Genomic DNA, 13,684 nt, shown 5'->3' on the forward strand with positions numbered 1-13,684 from the left:
GCCACACACGCCACACCTTGACTAGTTTTCATCCGACGATTTAGCCTATTGGTAAGGTGTCGGAGAGGTAATCAAAAGACTAGAGTTAGATTTCTGTTCGAGGTGATTTTTTTCCATTCACAATTCATGATCGATTTTTTTATTGTTACATTTTACGGCTAGTAGCATCATCCTCCGAACAAAGCACTTAATGTATGAGCGTGCGTGAATTGTTTGTATTCTACAAACAGACCTAGATTATTTTGTTATTGCTTTGTTTGATGAATCTATGACTCACCTGACTTCATCGAATTGAATTCGCTGCTAGATTCCCCGGCAAAAACGCACATCTTGCTCTGATTAATGGTGCTCATACTGCCTCAGGGGGGGGTTCTCATTATGCCTCCACAGTGGCTGGTTTTCAACTTTTGGCAAAATTTTTTAAAATGCATTTTTTAACGTTTTCATCTAGTTTTTCACATTTCAGACCGTTAGGGAATAGGCTTTTCAAGTGTCTGAATACGAAACAATAATGTAACCTCCATATTATAGCTATTTTCTATGGTTAAATAACCGTTTTCCTTAAGGTGGCCATTATGCCCCCATCTCCCCTACATGAATATTTGGGCAAAAAGAGAATTTTTTTCTTATTTTTCAACAAATTGTCATTTTTGTCGGCTACATGAATTTTTGGGCAAAAAGAGAATTTTTTTTTATTTTTCAACAAATTGTCATTTTTTGGCGCACTCCATGTTAAACGCTAGAGTTACAAAATTTATAAAAAAAAATTGATAGCCACATCAGGTGATAGTATCGACTGCTTTTGGATCGTTCTTTTTTTTGGCTTCCCCACAACTTGGTACAGACAGGTTGGTAGGACTAGATATCCAAAGTCAGTACATTCATAATTGAGCGCACCATTCACCTGGGGTTCGTTGTCTGTTGTATTCTTTCTTTTTCTCGTGTTGTTGTTGTTTTGTTTCCCATATTTTCCAGTCGGAATCGTTAAACACACCGGAGCTTTCCATTCTTTTGCACGTCTATTTAGAACCACAATTACACCTTCACACATACATACATACATACAGGCAGCAGACCATTATTCTCGTGTGGTGAAGGTTTTAGCCCGTCCGTCGATTATTATTATAGTTTTATTTCGTACCTTTTTCCCGTACTCAATACGGAGCACTACTCTTTCCCCGTCCATTTTCCAGCTCTAAAATAATGACTCCGAAACGATGATTGGGCTACCGTAACGTATTGATGTGTGTGTGTTGGTGTTGGTGCTGGTCCTACAATCAGGGGCAGTCAGTTCTATTCTTGAAATGTTTTCTACCGTGACGAAGCGTGGCCTCTAGATTCGAGACCAAAATGCGCGACACTGGAAGAGGAGCAGCCGAGCAGCAATTTCAAGCTGAATGAGACTACTGAATGTATAGCAGATCATTCCGGTGACTCAACCTGTCGTTGGAACAAATCTTTTACGACATCAAACCCTGGGTGGATAGAAAATTGTTTGTTAAGAAATTGTTCGGGAAGCCACGCTACTTATGTGAACTTGAAGCACATTTTACTATTCCAACATTATCAGTCTTTCTGGAGATGTTCTAAATTTTGTTGTAACGATATCGACACTTGTTACAGTAAAATAATTTTAACCACAACACGCATGCTTTTTTTGTAATTTGAAGTATCATCACTAGAATTATGGAGTTTAATATTCCGATAAATCTCAACATTTTCCGTGAGCACACATCAAAGTTGATGAACAGAACCAAAATTGAATGTTTATTCATTGAGTGAAAAAAATGAGGAGCGCACACTGCTCGAAAGTCACCATACCGTAGGTAGTGTTGCTCATGATGTGGACTCCGTGTACTGTACAAAAAAGGGCACCAAGAGGATTCCGCCGCAGATGTATCTCCAGGTTTTGCTGATGAACTCGAAGTCTATTTTCATTTTTCATTTCTTTTTATTTCTACTTAAAATGATAAGAGCATTTTAAAATCTCGTGAATATTTTTTATTGCAACAACTCCTTCGGGCGAACACTTCTTTAAGTCTATTTTAATATTAAAGTTATGGCATTTTAAAAGCTTTAGTTGAGGCCGTTGGATTTTTTACGAATACACAACCATAATATGGGTTTCATACAGTGCAGACCTGTCCGGGGCCCCGAAGTCCGGAAGTAGCACTGGGTACCCATTGCTTCGCTCGCCGACTGACTGACTTCGTGCACGCTTGAGGTGAATGACTCGGTATTGGTTTAATCCATTTACACATCTTCTTCCTATCAAACAAAATTACTTTGGAACTATTAGGAAGAAAGCGATTTGAAATCGTTCCTTTTTTATTAAGTTCTCAAGAAAAAAAGATACTGGACAGCAAGTTTGTTTCTGTTTTCGAAAATTCGTCTACTTGGCTTCTGCCATGAATCTGATCAATTCTACCTCTTTTTCAATTTCCTTTAAATAAACTAGTTTTAAATCAATTTCCGTTGAACGAAATAATCTTAAATAAACCCACGGAATGAGATCTCTATTGATCACCCTTACTTTGCTACGAGAATTTCGCAATTTAAACGATAATTTTTCCACGAAACGCGAACTAAACTTTATGTAAAACCCCAATTAGCAAATTCTATAACTTTGTCTGTGCTATAACACTACGTAGGAATGTTAGGTCATAATGGTTTTAAGCCTAGTCTCGTTTGTTTATGTTTTGCATAAGTGCACGCTCGGCCATATTGAACCATAAATGCTTGAAAAATAACCATAATGACAGTTTTGTGGATCAAGTCGTTTTATGAGTTTTCAGTGAAAACTCATAAAATGAGATTCCGGGGAGAACTTGGATTATGGTTATTTTTCAAGCATGGTCAAAAAAAGTGAAAATGAAATAAATTCAGGGAAAAATGATTTTAATGAATTAAGAACAACAAGAATCAATCAGAGTTTCATGAATAGTACCTATATTTTATAATATATTTATCAATATGATACAATTACGATTTTTGTAATTTTATTTTCCTCTACTTCTTATGCCACCATTTCCGGATGAAGCGCTGAATGCTTTCTGGTCTGCGGGGACTGCGGAGCATCCGATTCTGCTACTGCAGAATTACTCTGGAAGCTCCTGATGCGGATCCATATGAAGCAGCCTGTGATCCGTCCAATGGTAGAAAATTTCATTTACCGGTTGTCCTGTTTGAGAGAGAAAAAATGTTAGTGACGCGGGGGGTTTGAAGGAAGTTTGAAAGTAATTTTACAAATTAGTTCATTTTAGTAGATACACCCACAGAAGAGGTTGCAAAAATCCAATGCCTATTTAGCATATCTCTGTGCCGATAATGCGCTGAAATGTGCACTGTGCCGAAGACGGTATGTTTGAAAAACCGTTACTGGCATAAGGACTCGGCTCCCAACCAAAATAATGACCACTACATTCAAGCAAAACAAGAAAAACATTTTATGGGATTTCTTTCCTATTGGATAATTCATCCCAGAAACAAGAAAATAAAAATTAAAATCACAGTGCCGTAGTGAGAATCGAACTCAAGTTACTAATTCTATCGTCATGCCAGTCCGACACCTTAACCAGTGCACTATTCGAACTTCATGCAGGATGTGGGATATTTGTCATAGGCTTTATGTCACCGATCAATCACAAAAAAAAAAACGCACAACGGCGGCTTCCCGGCGTTTGGTCTCCTTTCAATTCATTCCTTTGTCTCGTGAAGGAAACGGGAAAGGGAACGGGAGTGAAGGAACGGGAAACCCATTGAATGAGAACTGTGCTTTGCTTACTGCCTGCTATTACATACACACGCTACATATACACAGCTGCCAAAGCCGGGCAGCTTGGCCAGTGGAAGAAATATTTCTGTTGTTGCTTTTGTTACACATGCGCAGCTTAGCCAGTGGCTGTTTGCCAGTGATTGAATTGAAGCAATGTTGTTGTTGTTGCTTTTACTACATACACACACACAGCTCTACCGTGGTTGTTTGCCGGCGCGGCGGATTGAATTGAAGGAATATTTTTGTTGTTGCTTTTGCTACATTCACACGCACAGTGCTCGGTTCGCTGGCTGCCTGGTGTTGGCCGGTATTTATTTCTATCCTTCTTCGTCTTGTGATGCGATATGGAGGGACGTGAATTCGTTTTTATTTTGTTTCTTTCAGACATACGCAATTCGGTTAAATTAGGAGGTTAATGCCGGTGGGAGCAAATCGAATCAGCACCGGTCGCGTTATCTTCTTGTACCAATGATGCCTTGTACCAATGATGCCGTCATTGGCACAGAGGCTGAATTGTGGGTGTACTTACAAACTTTTTAATCTGATTGTTCCTCTGAAGTGAGAAAATTTACTTCAACATTCAGTCGATTCGACGCACAGCAGTAAAAAACAAAAATTTGTTATCGGCGCGTCCAAAGATGGCAACTGTTTTTCTTGCTTATTGCGGTTGAAATTTAACCATTTTTTACATTCTTCCTCAGATCTTCTAAAATGCTTGAAATTGAACCGTACACTGTGGTTGAAAAACAACAATAATCGCAGTTCTATCGGAAATCTCATAAAATGGTTCAATAAAAGTCATAATGTTTAAAAAAATATGAGCGTGTGTTTATTGTTGGCGTTTTACAAATTTGATAAACAGTTAACATATAATCTATAAAACGGTACTATTATTCAACGGTTACTCATTTGATCTCCGAGCTGAGTTGTGAAAACCAATAATTCATATTTTATCATTAATTTTCCTGTTTTAACTGTATGATCACGGGACATGAAGATGAAGTTAACATGAAGATAGTATCCGAACGTTGGACATCATTTTAAGGTGAATGAACCCCTAAACCGGAGCTTTCGTCAATATCAGTCTCGGTGACATTCATTGGCTACATATGTTGACCAGAAGTCTATCAAACATCTTCTATGTGTCGGTACCAGAGCAATAGAAAGGATTGTCGATTTCAACAGCATGAACAATATAATTTAATCGCAATGTATGTACGAACGGAAAAAATCCGCAAGATGCGGAAAAGATCCGCAAGATCCGCAATGAACACTTTACTATTGCTTATTGTGCATTTCGATCCAAATTTATAAGGCTAAGGGTGCTCGCTCACGCATAGATGATGGTTTATTTAAGTTATGGATGAAGTATTGTGTACAGACCTTTTTCTCTTTATAGTTTATCTCTACGTTGTTTCAGGTTCTACGAAATTCATGAATAGGAAACCACATTTTAACACTTACTGATATCATCAATAAAATTATTGCTAACTCATATCCCGTTATCATATCGTTCATTTAACTCGATGTAGAATTTAAAGTTGTTTCCTCAACTCACCTTGTATTTTTTTTAAACTGTTTTTACTACCCGGTTGGTACAAATCGATGAACTTTTGGGTTATCCACTCAACGTGGTTTTTCTTATTTTCAAGCGTGTTCCCGGTTTGAAACTCAAAACAATTATTCCTCGACTTTTATCACTGGTTACTTCCATCTCACAACTCGTTTGATAATTTATTTTATAAGAAACTAAAGCTGTTTTCTCAACATGCTGTCAGTTCAAGGTTCACCTTCAAACTTTCCACTCCACTAGCATTTTACATTTTTTCATCATTTGTTCTTACCTAGAGTGTCCATTTCCCGACCATTTTAGCATTCCCGGGAATCGGGAAATCTGACGATCCTTTTCCCGGGAATTCTCGGGATCCCGGGAAGAATTGAAAATTAAGATTTTAACATAAAGATCTTAACCATCTACTGCGTGCGAATTCTTACCGACATATTTTTAAATTTTGGGTAGTAGTATTGCAAAACATTTCAAACTTTTTGAATGCCTTTAAAATTTTATAAGCAAACCCAAGACCCAAGAACAAAATGCTTTAACCGACAAACTGATCTGATTCTAGCCGCGAAAATTTGGAATGATTGAGAAAGATTTTTCACTCTCAATAGAAGTTGGTTAGCTAGATCATCAGGTTTCAGGTGTTTCATCAAATATCGTAAATTTTCAGACAACTGTCCATTTGTTTCACAATATGTCATTTCTTTGCTAAAGATTTTGCTACTGTCAATAGTATCCGAAACGGAAGTTCTAAATGATGAGTGTTGGAAAAGAGAACATTCAGCTTCTTTCCGTAGCCTTTTATTATTGGAATTTTTCGTTTTCCACTTTTACACGAAGTTCTCGATCGGTAATTTTTTTTTATCAAATTCAATGTTTTAACTAGATTCAAAAAAAATAATATTTTAGACTAAGCCATCAAGGTAGAACTATCATTTTCCTTGCTCAATCTAATTCATTTTTCCAATTTAGATCGTATAAATTTATAGAATTTAGCACTTTTAATAAGCTTCGGGAATTCCCGGGATTCTTAACGCGTTTCCCGGGATTCGGGAATTCCCGATTTTTTTAAATTCCCGGGAAATCCCGGCTAGGACACTCTATTCTTACCCCAAGCTGTTTAATTTCAATTCCTTAAATGAGAAAACTAACCTTATTTGAGCAGACATTTCGTCACGTTATATGGTTTACCCTTATTACAAGCAACCTTTAAGCTGTCCTCTCGATACGCTTTTTTACTCATTTCAAGTTGTCCTCTCGACTCGCTTCATAGTAGAATCTGAGAAGATCTGTTCTCCCAACTCGCTCGATTTTCAGTTTGAAAAGATATTCTAAATGTTTTTTTGATCCAATATTTTTAAATTCCAAGCATTCTTCTCGACTCGCTTTAAATTTCAATCTTATCTCAAGCCATAGCTCAAAGTGTTTCCATTTATTCTTTTCTCAAGCTGTCCTTCCAACCAGTGATGGTAAATTTCGCCCGTCACGCTTGACCCGACTAGTTTTGTTTCATCAAACGACTGGCACTGTTCTCAATTGACGGAGCCTCACTACTCGCATGACGGATAAAGCACGACAACAATCAACATTTCTCCATCATCGACTGGCGAAGCTCCTACACAAGGTCAAAATTTCTCCTGAGAGTGACTGGAAAATCTTTTCACACTTCGATCGGCTGCTGACGGCAGGTACAACTAATTGAACGACTTGCTGGCAGAGAGCAACAATAGCAATAAAAACCCGAAAACGGGCTTGCTGGCAGAAGCAACAATAATAATAAATTCTTTTCTTTTTCGTCACCGGTCGTTCGAATGCGATTGCTTGACTAGGTCATTCTTTTAGCTTCAAATGACTGGGGAATGAATGGCTGCACCCATAGAAGAGGTTGCAAAAATCCAATGCCTATTTGGAACATCTCTGTGCCGATAATGCGCTGAAATGTGCACTGTGCCGAAGATGATATGTTTGAAAAACCGTAACTGGCATAAGGACTCGGCTCCCAACTAAAATGATGCATGACCACTACATTCAAGCAAAACAAGAAAAACATTTTATGGGATTTCGTTCCTATTGGATAATTCATCCCAGAAACAAGAAAATAAAAATATAAACCACAGCGCCCGTAGGGAGAATCGAACTCAAATCACCAATTAAATCGTATTGCCAGACCGACAACTTAACCAGTGTACTATTTGAACTTCATGCAGGAAGAGGGATATTTGTCATAGGCATTCTGCCACCGATCAATCACAAAAGAAACGCACGACAGTGGCTTCCCGGCGTTTGGTCTCCTTTCAAGGTATTCATTTGTCTTGCGATGGAAACGGGAAAGGGAACGGGAGTGGAGGAAACGGGAAACCCATTGAATGAGAACTGTGCTTTGCTTACTGCCTGCTATTACATACACACGCTACATATACACAGCTGCTAAAGCCGGGCAGCTTGGCCGGTGCTTGTTTGAGGGTCAATTGAAGGAATATATTCTTGTTGCTTTTGCTACATACACACGCACAGCTTAGCCGTGGTTGTTTGCCGGCAAATTGAATTGAAGGAATGTTTTTTTTGTTGCTTTTACTGCATACACACGCACAGCTCGGCCGTGGTTGTTTGCCGGTAGATTGAAGGGATTGAATAAGAAGGATGTTTTTGTTGTTGCTTTTGCTACATTCACACGCACAGTGCTCGGTTCGCTGGCTGCCTGGTGTTGGCCGGTATTTATTTCCATCCTTCTTCGTCTTGTGATGCGATAGGGAGGGACGTGAAAGCGTTTTTATTTTGTTTCTTTCAGACATACGCAATTCGGTTAACTTGGGAGATTAATGCCGGTGGGAGCAAATCGATTCAGCACCGATCGCGTTATCTTCTTGTACCAATGATGCTATGTAATTGACTACACGCCATTGGCACAGAGGCTGAATTTTGGGTGTGGCAAACGAAGTGACTGGTCGTTAAGGAACAGTCAATTGAGTTTGACGGACCAAGAGGCTTCACAGTCACAGCTTCACGCCTCATGACGATGACTTTTGCCAAGCCTGCTTCCAACCCGCTTGGTTTTCAATTAGATAAAGAACTCTCTACTCACAACTCGCCTACCAATATCAAGCTGTCCTCTCCACTCGCTTGAAATTTATTTTGATACGTGTAGGTTGTCCTCTCAGCTCGCCTTTTAATTTCAAGCTGTACGCTCAACTCGCTTGGAATTTCTATCGATATTTTCAGGATGTCCTCTCAACTCGCCTTTCAATTTCAAGCTGTCCTTTCAACCCGCTTGAAATTGTGAACATGGTCAAACTGTCCTTACGACTAGCTCAAGAATTCATTTTTGTTTCGTGTTGTCTCCTCAACGGAACTTCAATTAAACATTTATTTTTCATCAATTCAAGTTTCAGAATTATTTCATAACCGCTCAATTGCACAAAATGCACAATGTAAATTATTATATACCAATAGCACGTTTTTCTTTTATCCACTTCAATATACATCACTTCCGTGGACCATCCAACAGCGTGGCTTTTTGTTTTAACTTCTTTTCACACAATGAGTATTCGAATTATTCATTTTTCCACAGTTGTTTTCCGATGGGTATTTATAAACTGTTTGATTTTCAATCAAGTGTGATGCAATTAAATTAATCGTTAATCGTCGTTTTGCTTTTGGTTCGATTTTTTTTTTGTAATGATATCTTGTTCTATCAAGATTACGAGATACCACCTGTCACGGTCGCCAAATGTGCAGACCTATCCGGAGCTCCGAAGCCCGGAAGTAGCACTGGCAGCCCTCCGGATCACTTACCGCCGCGGAAACCGCTTGCACTACTCAGCTGGCTCGCTGACTGACTGACTGGCTGCGTGCACGCTTGAGGCGAATGACGCGGTATTAGTGTGAAAAGTGATGTCCTTATTAGTTAGAACATCTTAAGATAATGAAATTTAATAGACGGGTAGAAAATTAGAAGAAATGAAAGATGGTGATAAAAAAAAACCGGTTTGGTTGCGAAACGTTCCTGTCGATAATCTGATAGTGGACTACCACTGATGCTATGATACCGTGTTTTTGTTTGTTTTTAGCCAAAGTTTTGATTTTATGAAGAGTTGAATTTCCGTAATTAATGTTTGTTACTTAATTTATCGCCCATACCGGTAAAAAGTGATGCCCTTTATAGTATGAACATCTTAAGATTATGAAATTTAATAGACGGATAGAAAGTTAGAAGACTAGTTTCTCAACCAAACCCCGGTTGTAACGAAAGCGATGATAACTTAAAATGTTTTTATTGAAAAGGACATCACTTTTCATAGAAAACGCCGATAAATCAAGTAACATAAATTAAGGTCGAAAATAATCATCATTTTGACTTAATATATAGTCAAACAATTTTGTACATTCGAAAGAAGCTCTGATAGACGCATATTTTCTAAACATCACAACTTGACGAGCGAACGTTGACAGGAGATTCTTTTCTAGATGTTTCTCGTGCCCATAGACTATGGGCCTATGGGTGTGTGCATTGGGACGAAATCCAGTTTTCAGCAATCGCATCGCGTTGGAATTCGTGAAACCGTTACCATCTTGGTCTGGAGTGTACCTACTTGAATTTGAAGTAAAATCTCTCCAGCAGCAGCAGCAGTGGGTTTGATTGTTGCAATTGATCGGAACAGTTTCTCATTGAGGAAAACTCCTGCAAATAAAAGATTGCGTTTCGCAACGCCCAGATCTGCCGGTGACAATTGGCCGCCGACATATCAATGCACGCGCCTTCGTTCCGTCGTCAGCCAGTCAGTCAGTCAGCCATAGTCAGGTTGTCGTCGTCGTCGTCGTCGAAAGTGGGACCCCCTTGGTTATTGGGCTGCTGCCCGCAGGAAGTAAAATAAGCTTTCTCATTGCCGAGGCATGCCGATCATCGACGGTGCGGCGGCCGGTGGGACCGGTTTTTCTTAACTTAATATTTTCTTAAATCGCGCGGGGCTTGTCTTGTTTCTATCGGTATGCTCCAGAGAGCCGGAGAATAAAACAAGTTTCCCGGGCTCTCCACACGAGACACAGCATTTATTATGTGACACGATTTCCAACCGTGACCCGATTTTTTATGTTGCTGCATGGTACCTACTCTATAGGCATTGCTACCGGGTGGCGTCACTTCGAGAAAACTACGACGATGACGAGATGCACTTTCGGCGCATAGAAGGTGAAAATGACAGTCGAACGGGAAACAGAGACTTAAGAATGTGTGAATCACTGCAGTTAGTTCAATTTTATGAAAAAAAAACTATAGATTTTGAGATTAGGCTTTTAGTTTTTGTAAAGTCTTGTTGAAGGAACGGCTTTTCTAACGGACGCCACACAGGGGTAAATGGATCTAAAACGCGATCAAAATTAAAAACGGCCAAACGATAAACGATAGACAGTTGGTATCAACGCAATTTTCATATTTTTGATGAAATTTGAAATTTTGAAAAGAAATTTGTTTTTTCACCTATAAGGAAAATTAAAAAATGTTTTTTTTAAATAATTTTAGAGACTTCATGTTTTCCCAAAAATTTTAAATCTTATTATTCAAAGATGCTCAACGATAAATATGCTTCTAACATTATTAATTTTATTACATTATTTTTTATTCATTGGCATATATTTTACTGTCACTTTTATTTTCCCAACAATTATTCTTATTTTGCGTTTTATCCACTGCGTTTCATTTGGAAAATGTAAATTCTTCTTTTGTGATTATATGAGACCACGGCCGTAGGAACGGGGAGGTTTCGAGGGTTAACCTCCCTCCCTCCATGAGGTTCTAGAAAAGACAACGAAGTATTCTACTTTTCACTCAAAATTTGAAATTCTTAATCAAGTTTTGATCATTGAGTAACAGTAACTCAGAGATAATTCTAAAACCTCGAAAACTAATCCCCGGTTCAGAATTTTGCTTCAGTTTTTCAAAAAAAATTTGCGTGTTGATAGAAATTCGTTTCTGGACATTAAACTTTAAAGGAGATTAAACTCATTCCAGAGGTTCTGGTTCCATATTATTAAAATCTCAATTGCATTCCATGTTTTCATATTTGAGATTCTGCATCTAGTTTGGGATTCTTGATTTTACATCTTTTATAACTCGGAGTTTGAATATCGGGAAGGGGGGGAGGGGGAAGGGGCTGGGAATAATAAAACAAATAATCCAAAAAACAAATAAATTGGAATAAATTGCGCGGAAGCTTGTACGCAAAAAAAATGCATACAATATCATTGCACAAAACCTTTAAATCAAGTATTTTTGTATCGAAAAATTCATTAAAATCAAGAGTACAACAGGTGAAATAAAAAACTCACCATTTGTTTTTTGATTTTGTGATCTTTCGGATATTTGATTTTTTTTTCGAAAAAATTACATAAAATACTTGAAACTTTATTTATTTCCCCTTTCGAGTGTTGGAAATTTCGAAGGGGGGGGGGGGGGGAGGGGGTTGTCAAAAGAAGAAATTGGTATTTGTTCCTGCCTTATGGTTTAAAAAAAGGAAATAAAAATCTGTTTTGTAATCGCTCAAATTTGGTTTTGAATTTGAATACATGATTTTCGAAATTCATATGCGTTTTCAATATTAACCCATTCGATATCTCAGAAATCGCTAGACCAAATTTAACTAAATAAGTTCTTTTAAGTCACCGAACGTGTAATGATAAAATTCGTTGAATATAGTTTCATTATTGAATTAATAATATTTGAGTTACACACTAGCGGTGAGCAGAAAAATGAGATATCTCGTATTTGGTCTGAAATGTGTTAAGATAATAATTTTCTTAATATTCTTTAAAAAAAATCAGAAACTATCCTGGGTTTTGTTTGATTTTCATTCTAAGGTCTTTAACTCAATTCTTAGAAATCCCGTTTAAGAATAAAACTTAAAATTTGTTTTTTTTTTGCAAAATCCTAACATTATTGAGCTTAAAAATGGTGATCCAGAATTGAAAACTTAGAATCAGATTCACCATTTTTTTTAAATTTTATTCACTTTTTATTTCAAATCTGCAGGTCGTATGAAAAGTAATAATAAAAATAATAATTTCATATTGAAATCCGAAACATCAGAATTATAATAATAGGTTCATGTTTAAGAATATTGAACAAATTTCAATGCTTGGGTTGTAATGGTAATGCTGATTTTGAATCTGAATTTAGGAATCTTTTTTTGATCAGAAATCTCATTGAAATTCGAAAAAAAAATCATATTCTGAATTCAGGTGCAGAATTAAAGTTGAGAATTAATATTCAAAATTTAGATCTAAATTCAGCTCGTAAATGAGTTTAACAATCTACATAATATTATCAAGATACTTTTTCGTTGGGTAATTTATTTAGCTAAATTACAAATATAAAGAAGAATTTGAGTTTGTTATATAATTTTTTTAAATGAAAAAAATGTTTTTTTAATTATGGAATTGATTTTCGATGAAATATTTTTTCTGTTATCTTTCTGTAAAACAAATTGCAGAGAATTCCATATTTTGTGTGTATTGTTTAACATTTGCAATTTGCCGTTTTTTAAAAGCCAAATTTCAAACTAAAATCTAAATCTTGGAATGAGTTTGCAAGAATCTGATTTAAACCACAAAATTTTAATCTATTACTTTTACTTTTGAAATTTTTATATATTTTTTTTTGAAAAAAAATTATTCTTTGTTCGAATCTAATAAGCTAAGTTCATCAGTTTTTTCGAGCAAATTCAAAGATTTTATTTGGTTACTAAGGTCCATAAATATAGCTTACCATTTCAAAGATTTCTCGATGTATTTTCAAAAGTTTCATATGAAAAACTGTCAATGTATAAAAACTTAAAATTGAATAATCAAATAGTATAAAAATCTTTTCAATTTGAATATATTATTCAGGCATTGTTTGAGCAAAAATATCATAGCGAAAAATTGATCACCACCCTCCCATGAGGCGGTTCTTCCTACGGCCCTCTATGAGATCAATTTGTTTTGTTGAAATCTTTGAAATATCCGCAAACGAGGTTTACAAGTTTAAGGTGCCAACCTTAAACATTGGGATTTCATGCAATAGTTTAAAAGATAAAAGAAAACGTCTTCAAATAGCAACAGTTTAATATGGTGTTTATTATAAAAATGTTCAATGACTATTTCATATAAATTAACTTACATTTTTTTAAATACTCTAAAGTTTGAATTTAAGTTTTTAGTCGAAGTTAAAATTTGCATAAATATTCCCGCGTTTTCTGATGTAGTTGTACGTATTCAAAGATTTGATTTGGAAATTACATTTATTGCTAATCCGTGTTTGTGTATCAATATTAAGCTTGGTTTTGAAAAGGCCTACTTTTCCTATCGAATAAAAAACA

General features: G+C 36.6%; 1 protein-coding gene across 4 annotated transcripts in view; it reads left to right on the plus strand.

Annotated features, from left to right (window-relative positions):
• The window catches only part of LOC129741543 (myosin-VIIa), a 122,380-nt gene that overhangs the window by 10,146 nt on the left and 98,550 nt on the right, over window positions 1-13,684 (plus strand). The window lies entirely within an intron of this gene.

Source organism: Uranotaenia lowii, chromosome 2 (genome assembly GCF_029784155.1).
Source record: "Uranotaenia lowii strain MFRU-FL chromosome 2, ASM2978415v1, whole genome shotgun sequence".
In the NCBI taxonomy this organism is placed as follows: domain Eukaryota; kingdom Metazoa; phylum Arthropoda; class Insecta; order Diptera; family Culicidae; genus Uranotaenia; species Uranotaenia lowii.